The 17,822-nt window shown below is 48.6% G+C and overlaps 1 protein-coding gene across 4 annotated transcripts in view; it reads right to left on the bottom strand.

Moving 5' to 3' along the window:
• KIAA0232 (KIAA0232 ortholog) overlaps positions 1 to 15,791 on the bottom strand; it is a 67,650-nt gene extending 51,859 nt beyond the window's left edge. For all 4 annotated transcript variants that reach the window (XM_070399679.1, XM_070399707.1, XM_070399697.1 and 1 more), the window contains exon 1: positions 15,641 to 15,791. The gene's annotated coding sequence lies outside the window, so the exon portion shown is untranslated. The remainder of the gene's footprint in view (positions 1 to 15,640) is intronic.
• Positions 15,792 to 17,822: the final 2,031 nt, after the last annotated feature.

The following is a 17,822-nucleotide window of genomic DNA, read 5'->3' as shown; positions in this document are numbered from 1 at the left end:
ATTTGGTTGGTTGTGCCCCAGGGGCTCCAGAAAAAGGGAAGTTACAAGTTACCCAGACACTTCAAGGGTATGTTCTCATAGATGCAAAAAGACAGACAGGCTCAGTGAAGGTAAAGGTTGACCTTGTCAGTGAAGATACTGGCCCAGGACGTAACTGCCCACCATAACTGCTTTTAGTCAAAGTTTAATTTCAGACCATCCTTTGTGGTGACTTTAGGTCTGAGTTTGCAAGTCTGCCATGCAGGCCTCCCCTGAGCTTGTCAGGTCAGCATGTGGCCCCTTTCGTCCACAAAGGGTAAAGGTAAAAGACATAAGATATAAATAGAAGAACACAGAAAAGAGAACTTGGAAAGCGGATGCTTGAAATACTAAGATTCTACTACTTCTCACCAAGATCCTAAGTAATATTTGCCAGGCAAACCAGAGCTGCACACACAGGACAAGGCAGTTACACATAATCCTCGCCTGTTCTTTTCTGATCTCAGCACATGAATTTGGAACCAAGGTACTGCCTATTCTCTTTGGAAGGTAGCCTGACTCAGAGCCAATCTATAGCCAGAAAAGAAAATCATAGAGACTCTACAACTTCAACTGAAACTATCACAGAAGATAGGACGAAGCCCTAACCGGTTTGGCTCAGTGGATAGAGCGTCGGCCTGCGGACTGAAAGGTCCCAGGTTCGATTCCGGTCAAGGGCATGTACCTTGGTTGCGGGCACATCCCCAGTAGAGGGTGTGCAGGAGGCAGCTGGTTGATGTTTCTCTCTCATCGATGCTCCTAATTCTCTATCCCTCTCCCTTCCTCTCTGTAAAAAATCAATAAAATGTATTTTTTTAAAAAAAAAGATAGGACCAAGTGCTGAAAGCCGACCATGGACACCTGTTTAGCCTAGGCATCTGGAATGGCAATCGGACCTACAGCTTCAGCCCCATCTAGAAGTGTATCAAGTCCTAGGAAATGAAGACGGCTTCTTTTCAAGATAATGTCATAAATAAAACTAGTGTGGGACATAAGTACTTTCTATGCAAATAGAAAGAACTGCATAAACATTAAGAAATTCCATTTTCACTAGCTAGGTTATCAGAAATCAACTGATTATTGTATATTCTCCAGTGGCCATTAAAATGTGTAATTGTTCTTATAGATAACACTACTACTTGATAATAGCAGGAATTTGTGGAAAGCCGCCTATTGTCTTCTCTAGCAGAGAGGTGTGGACAAGGAGCCCAGAATGCTGGTGACCCTTGAGCCCTGGCAAAGGTCAGAGCTACGCACTGAGTGTTTAGTGGAGACAATGATAGCTGAAGCAACTTCCTCACCAGATAGTCATGTAAATCCTTACTGATAAGATAGTCTGTCTGTTACTGGAATTGCCTGCCTAAGGGCTATAGGTGATCCCAAACTGAATAAAAGGATGGCAGGGCCTGAGCACAGGCGGAGTCATTCCTCTTGCGTTGGTCTCCCGCCTGGCCCCCCAATTTCCAAATTATTATTTCTTGTCTCGTCTCTGTCATTTGTGCACGACCGCTTCTCCAGAGCCCGAACCCTGAACCACGCGGGACCTGGGTCTTCACAGAATTAGCAAATTACAGGCACAGAGTATTAGTAGACCTGGTTAATCTCTCTGTTTAAAAGATAAGGAAGAACCAAGATAGAATGATAAAAATCTAGGTGAAAGCACTGGGTTCTACATAGAATCCTAAGTACTAAGCATGTTACTGTCCAAAGTCTTGAGCCCTGTGCTCTGAGGCTTAGAAAAGTTTACTGATGGAGAAGGCGCCAACTGAGAAGCTGGAAGACCTATTTCTCAAATCCCTTTGAAGAAAGTACAGAGTTCAGGCTTCTTTTACAGCAAGGGAAGGGGAAATGGGAGGGACAAGAGGTGATGGACAACGGAAGACACCAGAAGGGTCTGAAGAAGATAGTTCCTGGTCTGCTGACTAGCTGATGAGTCCAGTCACGAGGTCCCGCAAATCTTTGATAAACAATACACACTTTCCTTAACCTTTTGGGAGGCTCTTTCTAACAAGGGGCTGTTTCTAGAAGAGCCAAGCCAAGAGCAGAGCCCTCTGATGATGAGCATGTCCATATGCAAGACCGAGCAGAGCATTCGGCACGAAGGCCAGGGACCCACACAGGTTGACCAAGGCCAAGTCAGAGAGGCCAAGCATTTCACTCTGATGACACTCAATAAGAGGGAAGAGCTCTCTATGTAACCTGGACAGTTTCCCGGACAATTTGGATTGGCCTCTCCTTTTAACTGGGCTCCTACTAAGGAGACACCTGCTTCTGTAAAGTAACACTGTTTCAGTTCTTTTACTTGACTGGCAGTTATTTCATGACTCATACTTGTTATAATGTTATGGTCATAAGGAAACCCCTCTAACGTGTGAAATGATTAATGTGTAAAATGTTTGCTGTGTGGAGACCCCAATACTCTGTAACTTCCAAAATGTTGTAAACAAGGCGAACACTCCACTATCTTGATGCAAACGCCCTAAGCCCTTAAAGTGTAAACGCCCTGCTCCTAGCATAAGGCACACCGTCTGCCCCCACCAATAAGATACAAGCTGTTTACTACCGGCTATATAAGCATCAGGCCTTCTTCAGCCAACATCTCCTGCCTGAAAAGAGGACTCCATATCGCTCCATGAGACGAGCCCCTGACTGATTGCTCTGCTGTGCAAGCCTGAACCAACTGCGGCCGCCTGTCTATCTCCGTCTTCGTCGTCCATCTTTCGGTGTGCATCGCCAGGTGGCCTTTGCCCGGAGCCTAGGACTCACTAGGAATAGGTAAATAAACCCTGTGTGATTGCATACTAATTCTGCCTGTGTGTTCATGTGTTCCAGTTCGGCTCAACTGTCTAGACTTTGAAGTACCAGGGGATAGGCCATTATTGCTGACCCCTGGTCACCTGCATATGTCCCACTAAATCTAGGCAGATAATTAATTAATTGGGGCATAATTGGGACAAACTCGTCTGTTACTATTTGTGGTTTAAAAATCTGGACTGCTTTTCACAGATTAAACTTTCTTTGCAGGTTATCACATACAATAACCACTGAGGTGCTCAGTTCATCTAGATCAGTGGTTCTCAACCTTCCTAATGCCATGACCCTTTAATACAGTTCCTCATGTTGTGGTGACCCCCAACCATAAAATTATTTTCGTTGCTACTTCATAACTGTAATTTTGCTAGTTATGAATCGTAATGTAAATATCTGATATGCAGGATGTATTTTCATTGTTACAAATTGAACATAATTAAAGCATATAGTGATTAATCACAAAAATATGTAATTATACATGTGTTTTCCGATGGTCTTAGGCAACTCCTGTGAAAGGATTGTTCGACCCCCAAAGGGGTCGCGACCCACAGGTTGAGAACCGCTGACCTAGATCTACTAGATGTCAGAAATCTTTAGCAGGGCTACAGAGATGGCAGTTTTTTATGCCTGCATAAAAGTCCCTATAGATCAGTGGTTCTCAACCTGTGGGTCGCGACCGTTTCACAGGGGTCGCCTAAGACCATCGGAAAACACATAAATAATTACATATTGGCCGGAACCGGTTTGGCTCAGTGGATAGAGCGTCGGCCTGCGGACTGAAGGGTCCCAGGTTCGATTCCGGTCAAGGGCATGTACCTGGGTTGCGGGCACATCCCCAGTAGGAGATGTGCAGGAGGCAGCTGATCGATGTTTCTATCTCATCGATGTTTCTGGCTCTCTATCCCTCTCCCTTCCTCTCTGTGAAAAATCAATAAAATATATTTAAAAAAAAAAATAATAATAATTACATATTGGTTTTGTGATTCATCACTATGCTTTAATTATGTTCAATTTGTAACAATAAAATTGGGGGTCACCACAACATGAGGAACTGTATTAAAGGGTGGCGGCATTAGGAAGGTTGAGAACCACTGCTATAGATTTACAAAAATGCCTTTTTCCCTAAACGGTGAAAACTTTGAATCAGACATCTGTGGGCGAAAGGGGCCACACACTCAACCTGACAGCTCAGGGGAGGCCCGCACGGAAGGTCTTACACACCCAGAGCCCGAAAGGAACCACCCAGGATGGTCTAAACTCAAAGGTTCCTAACCAAAAGCCATCACGGTGAGGAGTCTCTTCCCAGGCCTGTGGCCAAGGTCAGTCTTTAACTCTGACCTTGTCTACAGTCTTGTGCACCAGCACCTTGCTCTGTACCTGCATCGCCACTGTGTAATCTATCATGTTCTAGTAAAATCCCGTGTCCTTCCGTCCTTGGGGCAGGGAAAGATGAAGCAGTCGGGTTGGATTCAAAGCCCACAGTGGGGCCAACGCCACCAGGCCTCACGGGCTAACTTCCCAGCAGGAAGGTGCTGGCGAAGAGGCAGGAGTGAAACGCAGGGAAAGGGCTAAGATACAAGGGTGTCTCTCCGGCTCTGAGTGCGTTACTAGAGCAACTGGGAAAGGGCTTAGGAGAGGAACAGCCCTGTGATGGTCATGCCGTGTCGGCTGGCCTGGGCCATGGTGCCCAGGTACTTGGTTAAGCAGATGCCGGTGTCTGTGAGGTGCTTCTGAAGTATGGTAGCAATCATCTCAGGTAGAAACTATAGTTTAACTTTAACCCTGCTGTTTGGTTTCTGTACTTATTTGTTTGTTAAAATAATGGAAAAGTTATTTTGATTTTCTGAATTATATAAATCATCCCATTCGATTGAATACCCTATTGATTGTACTGTGAATATCCCATTGGTTGTGGTCATACTGGCCTTAGAAAGCACATTTTCCTTTACCTGGGAAGGACAGCACAGTTATCCCAAGGTCAGAGGGCTCCAGTTAACAGAGCGTGTCCCTGTTGACTCAGTGTTCCAGAGACCCAAAAACTGTAATTGAGATAACATGCTTAAGTCTGACCAGGTTCCTCATTCCAGACCCGAGGGCTCTAGATAATGTGTTTCTGTCAATGCAGTGATCCAGAGACCCCAAACTATAATTTAGATAACATGCTGCTTCTGCTTCTGTAAACTGCTTTTTGCAAATCAGGTTCCTCATTCCAAACCTTGGGATGTAATCAATACCTTTGTGATCTCTGCCTATATAAGTCTGGTTTTGCAGCCACCTTACTACTATGAGATTTGGGGAATGGCCCCTCATAGTCCCGGATTGCAATAAATGTGACTCTTTAATTCGACTTCTTGAGGCGTCCTTCTGTGATTCGTGGGGTACATTACAACACTTCTAGATGAGGTTAACGTCCAAATCAGTGGACTGAGCACAGCAGGCTGCCCTCCCCAGTGTGGGTGAGCCGCATCCAGTCCGCTGGAGGCCTGGATAAGTTACAGGCTGAGTAAGAAAGAACCTGCATTTTACCAGTCTGAGAACACGGTCTTCAAATAGCCTTCTCTACACTCATGGTCAGAAAGATACTTGTCTGTATTTTCTTCCAAAAGCATTCAAGTTTTTCTTGTCACATTTGTACTTTAAAACAAGAAAAGTTCTCCAACATTAAAGTCCATGGTCATCTCTCCTGCCCTGGTGCCCGCCCACCTTCTCCAGCTGACTTCCCCCATCAGCGGCCTCCCACGACAAAATCTGAATCAGATGTAAATTTTTCTAGTAGCCAAATTAAAAGGGAAAAGCAAATGAAATTCATTTTTTTGTTTGCTTACTTTTTGTTAATCCTCATCCAGGGATATTTTTCCCATTGATTTTTAGAGTAGAAGGGAGGGAGGGGAGGGGGGAGAGAGAAACATCAACACGAGAAAGAGATACTCATCAATTGGCTGCCTCCTCCGCATGCCCCGACTGGTCCTGGGGATCGAACCTGCAACCCAAGTATGTGCCTCTGACTGGGAATCAAACCGTCAACCCTTAGGTGCATGGGCCGACGCTCTAACCACTGGGAAATACTGGTCAGGGCCCAAGTGAAATTACTTTTAACATATTTCACTTAACTCGATATATTCAAAATATTATCACTCTAAATACAATCCAGGATAAAGATTACGAATGGTATTTTACACTTCTATTTCCCGTACTGAGTCTTTGAAATCTGGGGAATATTTGACACAAGACAGCTCAAGTAAAAACAGCCACGTCTCAAGTGCTCAAAAGCCACAAGGAGCTCGTGGCTACCATACTGAACAGCACGGTCCTAGGTGATCTCCAGTCCCAAGATTTCAAATCCTATCGATGTAGCAATTACTCCAAATGTCATCTCTTCTCTCATGAACCCCACAATTCTAGAGCCATCAAGGTACTGGACAGTGAGGTGTCCAACTGGACGCTCAACTTATGTCTTTCTTTGTTGTGAATTCTCACCTGAGGATATTTTTCCATTGATTTTTAGAGACTGGAAGAGAGAGGGAAAGACAGAGAAATATCGATGTGAGAGAAACACTGGTTGCTTCCGGCACGAGCCTTGAGCAGGGCCTGGGCCGGGGAGGAGCCTGCAATCGAGGCGCGTGCCTTGACCAGAATAGAACCTGGGACCCTTAGGTCTGCAGGCCAATGCTCCTCTGTCCACTGTGCCCAACTGGCTAGGGCACAACTTATGTCTTAAGTAAAAAACAAACTGCATTCTCACGACCGCCATCCTTGCCATGACCTTCCCAATGTCAGTCAAGGGCAACGCTGTGATTCCATGGCTCAAGCCAAAGCTTTGGCACCATGCTGACTCCCCTCCTCTCACATCCCACATCTATCCACCAGCACATCCTCTTAGCTCTACCTTCACCACGCACCCAGACCGGATGCTCCGTGTTCTGTCCTCACATCTCTCTCGCTGTTTCCTTCAGCTCCTGTCACCTTACCAGAGCCTGTCCCCCTGTACACACTGCCACTCTTGCTGTTTTTCCTTAGCCCCAATCTTCACTTGACATGCGGATCCACTGCTTACTCCTATCACCAGCCTCTCCCCACCCCTCCCAGGACAGAACACGTGTGTGCTGGCTGTGTGTGGGTGACCCTCAGGTGGCCGACAGCCTCCGTCTGCTGGACATTCAAGTCATCACAGAAAGGACTTGAGGCCATAAGTCTCCCAGGCTGCCCGGAGCAACACCGATCAGAGGGGAACTAGACCCAGCCTCCCTGCCCTCAGCAGACCTATCAGCTGGGCCATGACTTCCTCAGAACTGCCTGGCCCGAGGTTGCTCCAGCCAGTACCTGCCTCCTCTCCCTTCACAGTCACATCCCATGTACCCCTGTCCTTCTTCCTTCCCTTCCCAGGCAAGTCCCCGGAAAGTCTCCTGCATGTCTGACCATCTTGGCATCTGTGCCTAGGATGCGAAGCAGGCACAATATTACGTGGATGAATGCCCCTCTAGGACAGTGATGGTGAACCTATGACCCGCCTGTCAGAGGTGATCCGCAAACTCATTTTTTTGGTTGATTTTTCTTTGTTAAATGGCATTTAAATATATAATATAAATATCAAAAATATAAATCTTTGTTTTATTATGGTTGCAAATATCAAAAAATTTCTCTATGTGACACGGAGTTAAGTTAGGGTTTTTCAAAATGCTGACACGCCGAGCTCAAAAGGTTCGCCATCACTGGTCTAGGAAGAGTTGTCATCCTTATTAATACAAAATTATAATACAGGACTACGTCAGAGAAAAATATCAAGGCTAATGTCTAAAATCATTAAAATAGAGCCACCAAGAAAAATGTTCACATGATCAACGATAATTCAGAGAAGTCAGACACGTGCCGGTCAGCTTTCTGTCGGCTGCGTAGGGTAAGGAGGCTACCATGCAAGCTCCCAGGACACACGTCTAGAACATTCACTGCCCTCCCATCAGCCAGTGGGCGTTCACACACGGAATACTCGGCCATGAGAAGCGAGGAGGAGACCTGTGAGGAAGGAAACCTGTGTGCCTGATAAGAAAAGCGCCCAAGACACGAAGTCTAGTGCTTGTTTAAACACGGAACTCTCTACCAGGACTCCACTTCTTACAAGTATAGGCATGGTTTTTTCTATGACATCCAAGAAACTTGGTTTTTCAAGATGAGTACAGGATGGTAAGAGGAGTGAAGATTTACTTTTCATCTTAAAATTTACTTCTTAGATTTTTTAAATATATACTTAAAAAAAAAAGGCTCACCGGCCAGTGTGGCTGGTTGGGCGGTGTCCAGTCAGGGCACATGCCTGGGTTGCAGCTTCCATCCTCAGCGCCAGTCAGGGTGCGTGTGGGAGGCAATGAATGGATGTCTCTCTCACATCAAAGTTTCTCTCTCTCTCAATCTTTTTCCCTCCCTCCTTCCCTTCCTTGCCCTCTCCCTCCCTCCCAACTCTCTAAAAAAAAAATCAATGGAAAAAATATCCTCAGGTAAGGATTAACAAAAATAAATTAAAAATACATGATTCTACCATCTTCAGGCTTTAAAATAAATAAATAAATGGGCTTTATAACAATTACTTAGGTTCAAAACAACGTTTTGGTAAATAATACAAAATATACTTTAACAGTTTTAAGTTAAGCTTTACATTTTATAAAAATTACCAATTAGTTGGTAATAGCAAAAAATTATTAAAATTACTATCAGTAGCCAATTATTTATGGTGATAACCAAAGAAAGCAGCAGCGAGTAACAACCACCCTCAAGAAATGGATAAAAAAAGTGTCGATTCAATTTCAACTCCCTCTCGATTAAAATCTTCAGGGAAGATGCTAACAAGGAGTAAAATGTTAGACACCTAAGAAAAGGCAAGTAACTGAAGAAAAAAGTAAAGAGCCTGAATAAATCCCCACACTAGGGAGGCAGTTTTGAATAGGGATGCACTGCTATTAAGATCCCAAAGGTACTCTGGGAAATGTAACTGAGCTCCAAGCAAACTCCTGGCTAAAAGGGGAAATAAATCCCTCCGCTGTTCTACCGCTCTTCATTATGAGGTAACAACCATTTCACCCCAAAAACAATTTTGAAAATGCATTGAGACTTATTTCTTTACACTTACTTATCTCCATAGGGATGGATTCATTTCATTTCCATATGTAGTGAGTGTCATTCCCCTGCGCCAGGCACCATAAATTAAAGACTCCACTCACACAGTGACCAGGCTCACTCTAGAGAATCACTCATGCACGCACACACCCAAGCGTACACACACACACACACACACACACACACAGAGCCTGGACCCATGGCACTCACCTTCCTCCATCACTCTAGCTCAGCGGTTCTCAATCTGTGGGTCGTGACCCCTTTGGGGGTCGAACGACTCTTTCACAGGGGTCGCCTAAGACCATCGGAAAACACATATATAATTACGTATTGTTTTTGTGATTAATCACTATGCTTTAATTATGTTCAATTTGTAACAATGAAAATACATCCTGCATATCAGATATTTACATTACGATTCATAACAGTAGCAAAATTACAGTTATGAAGTAGCAATGAAAATAATTTTATGGTTCAGAGTCACCACAGCATGAGGAACTGTATTAAAGGGTCGCGGCAATAGGAAGGTTGAGAAGCACTGATCTAGCTAGAAGCACACACGCACAAAGCAACACATTCTCAAGCATTTCTGTAATTATTAATTTTCTAACTTTTATTGTCTCTATTTCTAATACAGTTATTAATTCGTTCATTCAGTGGGATAGCCCTATCATCCCCAATTCTTTGGGGCAAGTTTTAAGAGCAGTTTATTAGGAATATGTAGGTTTCCAATGATTTTTTTTAAAGTTCATAATCATAAATATAGTCAATGTACGTTAAATAGCAATCAATACATATTCTTGTGTTGCTGCAAGTAGGGAATTCCATTTATTTTAGAACTAACAGATAGTACTTTTTCAAGTTTCTGGATAGAGCTTGTTAATAACTAGTGCATATAAACTGAAAAATAAATACTGAATTAAAAGTTTCGGAATTATAGCTGGTTTTCCTCGCTTCCTTTCTCCCTAGCGGGTCAGGGGTAAGGCTGCTGACCAGACAAAGAGAGAGGGCTCCAGAGAAAGCCTCGCTCAGGGCAAAAGCTGGAAGATGATGTCTAAATCAGAATTTCCATTTCAACAGTCATTCCAAATACTGCATAGGGAGACACTATTGTTTGATGAATTATTTCAAGATAGAAGATTAAAATGGAACATCTGTTTCAGTGAAAAAGAATATACAGTGTAAATCGGACAATTCCCATTTCCCACACAAGCCACAGGCAAAAGAAACTGCCCGGCCTACAATCAGGTTTGCCGTCTTCAGAACAAACTGGGCACCATCATGGATCTACTTGTGCAAAACCCCTCTCCAGCCAATGCTCCTGTTCTGCTTATTCCCAAAACTAAGGAGAGAACAGAGGTGCAGGTGGAGACCAGGTGACTTTTTCTTTACACACAAGCCCAGAAATGAACCTGTGAGCATGTTACAGTACCAGTATGAGCTGTAAAACCAATCGACTTACCCAACCGCTACTGTTCCCACACCTGCTCCAACTAATAGCTAAAAGCTGCCACTTCCTGAGCACTTACTACGCGCTGGGCCTCGTTCGAGTGTCATGCGGATGGATTCAAGCAGCTCTCATCTAAAGCCACTCCACCCCTCTCCCCCTCTGCTGAAATCAGAGACTATAGACTAACTGAGTTAATTCAAACACTCAAGGAATAAGTACTATGTAAAAAGCCACACTGCACATTAGCAGGAGTCAGCAACGGGTAAGAGTTCCCTCTCTTCCCTCGGAGTCTACAATCCAGGAAAGACCTCCATGTAAAGACTTAACTAAAAAGTCAAAGGGAAAAAATAGCGAAGTGGAGGTACCAGTCAAGCACCATGTGGGAGAAGAATGAGGAGTTAATTATGAAAACCAGGGGAAGCTTCTCTCATAGAAGCAGAAGTATTTAAGCCAAACCGTCAGTATTAAGAATTCCAACAGGAAGAAAAAGGCAGAAAGGACATTCCAGAATAAAGGAACTGGACAAACAACCATGAAAGCAGCCAGAGGGCTAGTGTTGAAACACAAGGTGACGAGAGAGACACAGTAAAAGATCAAGCTCAAGGCTGAAATGAGGCCAGATGGCATAAGGTCTTAGAATGATTTCCTAACCCTTTCACGTGAATTCTCCACCAGGGCCAGGTGGTGGTGCCTCCAAGGGAAGGCTCTGCAGGACCAGCCCACCTACCAGCAGAAGGAGGCCGTACCCCCAGGTGTGATGGAGGGCGATGCTAAGAACCTCCGGCGCACACTGGGGGGAAGGCGTGCTATGGTTTGATTTACATATTAAATCATCCTGTAACAACGCAGGAGAACCAGAGAGACTAGAGAAAGCGAGGCCGGTCAGCAGCAGGCCTACATAACAATCCACGTGAGGGCTGACAAGAAGCGGGCAGGGGCGGAGGAGCCCTAGAAAAGGTGGGTGGAAAGGACACGTGGAGGCAGACGGGGCAAAAATCTGGTGAAGAAACGGAAGACGCCGAGTGTCCAGCCTGGGTAACGAGAAGGACCAATGTGCTGGAAGTGAGGCATCTCGCTAACTCACAGCACAACAGGGACATGCACGAAGGACACCAAGTATGGCCACTTTAAGGGACACGACAACAAAAATAGCACAGACAAGACCGCTCTCATTTCACAGAACAAAGAGACTAAAGTCCGAGAGGGATGTAAGCGACTTGCCCACAGTGACCCAGGGGTGAGCGCTGCGCCCAGACACAGCCGAGTCTCCAGTACAGGCCTCGTGGGCTTAAATAAGCCCTCCCATGAAACTACTTTCTAGTGAGATTAATAAATCTTGTCTTAAAAACCATTTTAATAAAAAGTAATCTGCTGGGAGTGCAATTAGATTTCAAAGGTAAGGGACATTTCAAAACTTGTGCCCTGGCTCCCTCCACCCAGGGGACAGGTGCGGTGGCTTCGAGGGCGGCAGGCAGGCTCCTGGGTCCTGGCAGTTAGACAGATGGGAGGCGGTTGTTTGCACTTCGTATAAAGATCCCACTTGGTATCACATGGGAGGCCAAAAATAACTGAAAAGAAATATTCTAAGTATTAACTATCTTCAACACAGTATAACCTCATTGTGAATGTTGTGGTTGGGACTCTGATGTTTGCTATTAACACACTTCATAACAATAACACACTACATAAGGCGATTACAGACTTGAACATACATTTGAACACTTTCATGTTTAAACTCCTGAGCAAGTGTTGGGGGTAAAATAACAACACAGCCAGAGTTTAACATACACAATACAACATGATACGGTAATAATGCAAGTAAAAATAGAGGATTATGACTGCAGAAATGAATAACTCATTTTTACAGGATTTCCAAAGGGTTCCAGAGAGGACGTAAAATCAGATGTGGGCTTTTAAAAACTGGAGGGGAGCCCTGGCCAGTTTGCCTCAGTGTTAAAAGCCTCAGCCTGCGGACCAAAAGGTCTTGGGTTCGATTCCCGGTCCAGGGCACGTACCTGGGCTGCAGGTTTCATGCAGGTCAGGATGTGTGTGGGAGGCAACCAATCAATGTGTCTCTCTCACATAGTGTTTCTCTCTTTCTCTACCCGCCCCCCCTTCCTCCCTCCCTTCTAAAAGTCAATGGGAAAAATATCCTCGGGTGAGGATTAACAAAATATTTTAAAAACTGGAGGGGATGGGAGTGAGACAGGCATTCCAATCAGAGCTGAGGCTCTAAGCAAAGAAGGAAGCAGCAGCTTGGCATGTTCCCAGACAAAGAGCCGTCCTGATCAGCGGCACAGTGTGGAAAGGTGAGGAAGAGGACAGGTGAAGTTCAGAGACGGCTGGGGCCGGGCCCTGAGGGGCCTTGAATGTGATGCTGGTGGGCCCGGATTCCATCCCCCCACCAGCAGGTAGTCTTAAGCTTTCTGAGCCAGAGACTGGCAAGATCTGATCCGTGTTTCAGAAAGATGACTCTGGCAGCCAGAGAGGAGGAGGTGGAGAGGAGCCTGAAGACAAAGCTTTAAGCCAAGAAAGGAATCAGAAGCGTTGACACATTGGCACTAATCTAGTCTTTTTAAAGGGGCTGAATGTTGCTGGAATTATTTCACATCTCCCCTTACTTGACCATCCCAACCCTCCTGAGACAGGTATCATCATTATTCCCATTTCACTGATGAGAAAACTGGCTCAGAGGCCATTCATTGTTCCAGGTGAAATGCTGCTAAAACAGAAAATCCAGGCTCGGTACTTTTCCGTTCTGGGCAAAAATTTTTTTTATCCTATTGCTTTTGAAAGCAATATTCCTACTGTAAAAGCAGAGTGATCTATAAGATCGCTAGAGAAGTGTTAAAAATCTGTGTAATTTTCCCAAATGTTTGCAACTTGTGTAAAAAACCTAATTAGCCTTAAAATAGTTACAGATATGCTTTCTGTTAACCCCATGTTAAAGACCTGTCCTTTAAAAAATGAACAAAAAAACCCTGGTACCTCTAATTCCACGTGCTATGGAGTTAAATATTTAAGACTAGTATTCTGCCCTTCATTCCATGTTCAAGTAGCCAAATTGGCATTTCATTGAGAAACCATTACACATGTGCCCTGACTGAAGCAGTAGACTACTTTTTGAATTATTAAAAATTCATTATTTAGCAGGGTACAGCAATTGAATCTAGAATACAGGGTGGGGCAAAAGGAGGTTTACAGTTGTCCATATGGAAAATAGTACAATAATTAATAAATAATAGTAATAAAGAATAAACTCGGTGTTTCAAGAAGGCACACCTTTAAAGCTCCTTTGCCCCCACCCCGTGTGAGATGTAACTGCAAGGAGCTTACCTAATTCAGAAATAGTGTTTGTCACAAAAGAACGGCGTAAAGATCCTGAGATCCACTTAAGAACGGATGGTTCCAGCCCTAGCTGGTTTTGCTCAGTGGGCAGAGCATCAGCCTGCGGACTATAGGGTGCCAGGTTCCATTCCTGGTCAGGGCACAGGCCTGGGTTGTGGGCTCAGCCCCAGTAGGGGGCGTGCAGGAGGCAGCCGATCAATGATTCTCTCTCATCACTGATGTTTCTCTCTCTCTCTCCCCCTCTCCCTTCCTCTCTGAAATCAATAAAAATAAAAGTATATATATTTTTTAAAAATGGATGAATCCAAAACAGCTGATGAGAGAACATCTGACCTTCAGAATGCAGAGTGGCAGATTTTTTCCCCTCCCCTTTAAATGCCAAAGTCTATGAAATGGTCAAGGTGTTCTGGTGCGGGCCTTATCTATACTAATAAAAGGGTAATATGCTAATTAGACCAGGAGAGCTTCTGGGGACAAGGCCATGGTGGCAGGCTGAGGCAGAGGCAGAGGCAGTTAGGGGCGATCAGGCCAGGAGGTGAGGGCAGTTGGGGGCGATCCGGCAGGCAGGCAGAGTGGTTAGAGGCGATCGGACAGGCAGGGCAGGTGAGCAGTTAGGAGCCAGTGGTCCCAAATTAGGAGAGGGATGTCCTACTGCCAGTTTAGGCCCGATACCACAGGAATCCGGCCTAAACTGGCAGTCGGACATCCCCTGAGGGGTCCCAGATTGGAGAAGGTGCAGGCGGGGCTGAGGGACACCCCCTCCCCATGCACGCATTTCGTGCACCGGGCCACTAGCATGACATAGGAGAAATCTGGATTACTCACAACGCCCATTATCAAAACTGCTTGCCCCCAACCACCTCACCCTACTTCCCCCACCGTCTGTGGTGTGTGTGTAAGCCCCGTCTCGGGAACTCGGAGGAAGCATGCACCCGGGATGTCCAAGTGTCCACCCAGGTCATTCCCGGCAGGAACCGCATTCGGTCAAATCGCTCCAGCGACCCGCATGCCCCTCCCCGCTTCTCCGCTACACGGTCTCCCGGCTGACGCCCCCCCAGCTTCCCCGTGGGGGGCAGGACCGAGAAGCGGCGAAAGAGACATCAAAACTGGGCTCCGCGGCCGGAGCGTCTGCTCCCAGGGACGCGCAGGCCCCCGTCCGTGCACCCCGGGCCGCGCGCGGCAGGTCACACGCCGCGACCCGCGCTTCCCGGGCGGAGAGGAGCGGCGAGCGCTCGGGATCCCGGGCTCGGGACCCTCCGATCGGCCGCGGCGGGGACTCGGCGGGCCCGTCACGCCTGCAGGCGGCCGTAACCTTCGCCAAACCTTGCGCCGCGCCCGCCCCGCGCGCGCCCGGCCCCGGCCCCCGCCAGGCCCCGCCCGCCGCCCGCCGCCCGCCGCGCCACAGGCCCGCGCGCCCGTCCGTCAGGCCGGCCCCGCCCCGCGCGGCCCCTCCCCCGCGGCCGTTTCCCTCCCCGGGCCCCCGAAGGACAATGCTGGCGGGGAGGGGGCCGCGCCGCGAGCGCCCACCCGCCGGCCGCCGGCCACGCCGGGACCCCGCCGTCGCCGCCCGGGGCTCCGCGCCCCGGCCCACGTCCGGCCCGCGCCTCGCCTCCCCCCAAAGAGCCGCTCCCAGCGCCGCGACGCCGGCCCATTGTGCGGACTCATCGTCCGCCCCTCGCTCTCCCGGAGCGCGGGGCCGGGCCGGGCCGGGCCGGGGGGTCCCCGAGCCCGCAGCCCGCCGCACGCCGGGGCCGGGCCGGGGCGCTCGCGGAGCCCGCGGCTCCCGGGACGGCCCGGCCTCCCTCCAGCCGGCCCCAGAGTCTCTCGGCGGCGGCTGCCCGCCGGGTCCCTCCCCGCCCGGCCGGCCGGCCCAGGGGCCGCGCCCGTCCGCCCGCCCCGGCCTCCCGGTACCTGCCGAGCGGCGCCTCCTCTCCTCTCCTCTCCTCTCGGGCTCCGAGCGGCTCCGAACGCCGGCGGCCCCGGCCTGCGCCTTACGTAAAGCGGCGGCGGCCCCGGCGCCACTCGCGGAGGGCGGGAGGCTGCGCGGAGCCGCTCCACTCCGTTACCCGGCAACTGGCCTCAGCGCCCCGCCGGCCGGCGCGCTCCATATCCTTCCGCCCGGCGCCGGGATTACATCAGCGCCCGCCCCGCCCCCGGCCCCGCCCCTCCGGCCCTGGCGCTGCGGGAGCGGAGGCGGGCGGGGCGCGGGTGCGGGCCGGAGCCCGGCTACCTGGGGCGGGTGTCGGCGAGGAGCCGCCCCCTCCGGAGGGGCGCGCGGGGCTGCTCTGGGCAAAAACGCCGAAACGCCGCCGCCCCCGGCCCCCGCGGCTCGGCACAGCCCCCGCCTTCCCGGGCGCTCGCTCCACCTGTCTGCGCCCCCTCCGCGCCGCGTCCTGGGATGGCTGGAGGGGGCGGTTTAAATAAAGACTTTTAATTAAAAAAAAAGAAAAGACAAGCTAAAGGAATGTAACGAATGTAACGTGGCTCCTTTGATTAAGCAGGCAAAAATAGATCTGGAAGAGTCGGAAGTGGGAACCAAAAATGTGCACTAACCTTTTTAATCAGCCTCTTCTCACCCACCCACCTTCCCTAAATGCGACTCGGAGGCCTGGCCCGAAAAGGAAATCATTCGGTTTCATGGGAGCCCGAGCGGAAGGAGCCGGGACACTGACTACCTGCTTCCAGAGAGGAAGGAGATTCAGAGGGGGAGCCGCCTGTCCGGGGTCCTGACTCACTGATTGATTGATTGATTGATTGAGCTCCCACTGGGTGCCGGGCACTGAGCTTTGCAGTTCAGAACTTAGCAAAGTTCCCGCACGGGTTCACGGGCTCATGCGGGAAGCGGTCCTCTGGGCTGGACGGGGCACTGCGTGCTGGGTGCTGGAGGGACGGACCCGGAGAGCGAGCATTTACCACCTACACCAGCGGTTCTCAACCTGTGGGTCGCGACCCCTTTGGGAGTCGAAGGACCCTTTCACAGGGGTCGCCTAAGACCCTCGGAAAACACATGTATAATTACATATTGTTTTGTGATTAATCACTATGCTTTAATTATGTTCAATTTGTAACAATGAAATTGGGGGTCACCACAACATGAGGAACTGTATTAAAGGGTGGCGGCATTAGGAAGGTTGAGAACCGCTGACCTACACAGTGGTTTTCTGCAAGCATTGCTTTCATTCTTCAGAGGAACCCTGGGTCCAGGCATTATCATCCCCAATTCACAGGGGGAAGCTGAGACTCAGAGAAAGTGGCTTCATGAACTGAGCCGTGAGTGTGGTACGTGGGCAAGGTGTTTTGACATCCCTGGGCCACACTGCCCCTTGCAGGAGGCAGGACTTGAACCCAGGCTCCTGGCTCTGAGGTCCGGGGCCTTTTCCTTGACTCAGCTCTCCCCAGGCTCGCTCGCAGTTGTATTCTGGGAGTGTTCATCTCCTCACCAATCACAGCCCATTCATTCAATTGGTATCTTGTCTGCACCTGTTGTGTGCCTGGCTGGACGCCAGGCAGGGGTGGCCCTCGCCTTTTGGAGGTCAAACTCTGAAAAGGGAGGAAGAGGAAGAAAGAGTGTGGGAAATCCAGAGTGATCTGGGAGCAAAGGCAGGGCAACGAACGGAACAGAACGGAGCTTCTGAGGCTAGTTCCCAAGTGCCCCAGACCTGGAAATCACAGACTATTCAAATGTCTCCCTCAAATTATAGGGGGTTTGCAGAGTTGTCAACTTTTCATTTTGCCACATTGGTGACACTGTTGTCATCAAGGTTCGTTATTATGTGAAAGGACTTACTAACTGAAGCAAAAAAAAGAAAAGAAAAGAAAAGAAAGTAAGTGTCTCAGAGGAAAGGAAACAGTAGGCAACGTTATAGCCACACACAGTGGAGAATGAACTCTCTTGGTTACTGTGTCCCCGCCCCCCACCTCCTTCAGATTGTTTGTTTTGATAAAAGTCCTGGCAGGGCGGCTGACCCCCGCCTCAGGGCCTTTGCACGCACCAATTCCTGTTCATGGAACCCTTTCTCCCCAGATCTCTGCAGAGCTGGCTCCTTCTTGTCTAAGGCTCAGCTACAATGTCACCTGCTCAGAGACACACCTT

The sequence above is a fragment of the Myotis yumanensis genome, unplaced genomic scaffold, assembly GCF_028538775.1.
Source record: "Myotis yumanensis isolate MYYU_CA2020_CCGP unplaced genomic scaffold, mMyoYum1.0.hap1 SCAF_1, whole genome shotgun sequence".
Taxonomy (NCBI): domain Eukaryota; kingdom Metazoa; phylum Chordata; class Mammalia; order Chiroptera; family Vespertilionidae; genus Myotis; species Myotis yumanensis.
The sequence above is the reverse complement of the archived record's forward strand: the minus strand, read 5'-3'. Positions and strand labels throughout refer to the sequence as shown.